Raw genomic sequence first — 1,875 nt, 5'->3', positions numbered from 1 at the left:
GGTTGTAAAATATATGAACTACTAAGGAAAGGATGCCATGTCTCGAAAGTGAGGTGTTATATTGTTCACTCATACAAAACATCTAGAACAAATAAGTCCCACAGAGACAGCTGCAATTGGTTGGTTGTTGCCATGGACCAGCAGCAGAAGGTTTACTAGGATAAACTGCTTAATGGATAAAAGGTAATATTTTGAAGTGATGAAAATATTGTGGAACTAGATAGTGGTGTGTAACCAGCACTATGTCATTAAACTATTGGTTTAAAGTGTTTAATTTGGAAAGAAAAGAGGAGGGAGAAAGGGATGCAGGGAGGAAAAGAAGGGAGTGCGAGAGAGGATGAATGAGAATTGGTCCTCATGAATTTGTGAACTCCCCATCCCTGAAGCTGCTTTGTCTGGGATGGGTACCATCTTCTCATCCTGGCTTTCTCCTGACTCGAGACTGCGGTGCTGGTTTGGCATGGTCTCCGGAGCTCTTAGAATAAGGTCTTACTGAAGTGGTTTTTGGGACCCACAGATCCTGGTCTTCTCAGGTAGACTCTGCCCCTCAGGCTCACCACGGCCACCTGTCCCTGCTCTAAGTGCACGGCCCTCCTGTCCCTCCTCGGGATCTTGCCAGCCTCTGGACATGCACGTGCACTTTTTTTTTTCAATACAAGTCTTTTATTGTTCCCAAAGACACCCCAAATTATATTTATAATTCAGGATCTTGTTTCTGGAACAGGGTAACTTAGGTCTTATTCGTCAGCTTGCTGCCTGTTTCCTTTTCAGACACATAGATACCATCAAAAAGCTTTCTGATATCCTTGTTCTTTAACTGTTGTGGTTCGCTGAATCAGAGCCACAGAATTTGGGACAAGTTCAATATCATCTCCTTCAAGGATTAAGTCAAACTTCCTGGCTTGAGAGACAGAACAAGCAACACCTGTCCTCATCCAAACCCTGCAGATGTATTTTTCACCCAAGAAATTTTGGATTTCAAACAAGACCCATTCTCCTGGATAAGGACACAGATGGGGAAGCGAGCATACACAGACCTCATCTTTTAACGGAAGCTCAGTGTTACACCCTTGATGATGTTCTGAACATGGCTGCAGATGGTTCTGACAGTGGCCAGTTCCTTTCTGTTACCCCACTGTTTCTCAACCCGGAGTCCCTTCTTTTTCTTTCCAAGGAGGCTCGGCTCTACATTGATGTGATTGCAGTCCCTCCGCAGGGTTCCCCAGCGCCCTTCACAATAGCTGCGGGCCCCTTCAGAGGGATGCCAACATTTTCCTGGATGTCGACCATCTGACTGCTGAAAATAGTCTTCATTCTCGCAGGAGGTGGGGAGCTCACATGCACTTTTTTCCTTCCTCAGTTGTTCTCCCATATTGATTTTGTCAATTCCCACTTACCTTGCCAGCTTCAGAGAAGACATCTCTCATGGTAAGAAGACAATTATCTGTAAAGGAACCAAGGCAGAAAGAGAATAAAGAGGTTACCACAGAGGCATGACAGGTAAGGCCTCACACTTTCAGACTCATTGATTGAATTATAGAAAATTTTGCCAGAGACAACTTTTATTTCATTTGATACAAAATTTGTATAATTTAAAAGTCTACATACAAAACATTAGAGTTCATGGTGTTCAACACTTAGCTTTTCCTCATGAAACTACATTTGCTTAACAAGTAGTATTGAATTTTCCATACTATGCCTTCCCTAGCCCAGTGCTTTCTGAATAAATATTTATGAAAGAAATGAATGAATGAATGAATGAGTTAATATGCTTTACTGTGTGGGTTTTTGTGCTGGACAGTTTTATGTTAGCTTGACAGAGTCATATGAGAGGAGGGAATCTCAATTAAGGAAATGGCTCCACTAAGTTTAGCT

General features: G+C 42.5%; 1 pseudogene; it reads right to left on the bottom strand.

The window, feature by feature from the left end:
• Positions 1-730: 730 nt before the first annotated feature.
• LOC110547928 (large ribosomal subunit protein uL6-like) lies at positions 731-1,314 on the bottom strand (annotated as a pseudogene).
• Positions 1,315-1,875: the final 561 nt, after the last annotated feature.

This window comes from Meriones unguiculatus, chromosome 11, assembly GCF_030254825.1.
Source record: "Meriones unguiculatus strain TT.TT164.6M chromosome 11, Bangor_MerUng_6.1, whole genome shotgun sequence".
Taxonomy (NCBI): domain Eukaryota; kingdom Metazoa; phylum Chordata; class Mammalia; order Rodentia; family Muridae; genus Meriones; species Meriones unguiculatus.
The sequence above is the reverse complement of the archived record's forward strand: the minus strand, read 5'-3'. Positions and strand labels throughout refer to the sequence as shown.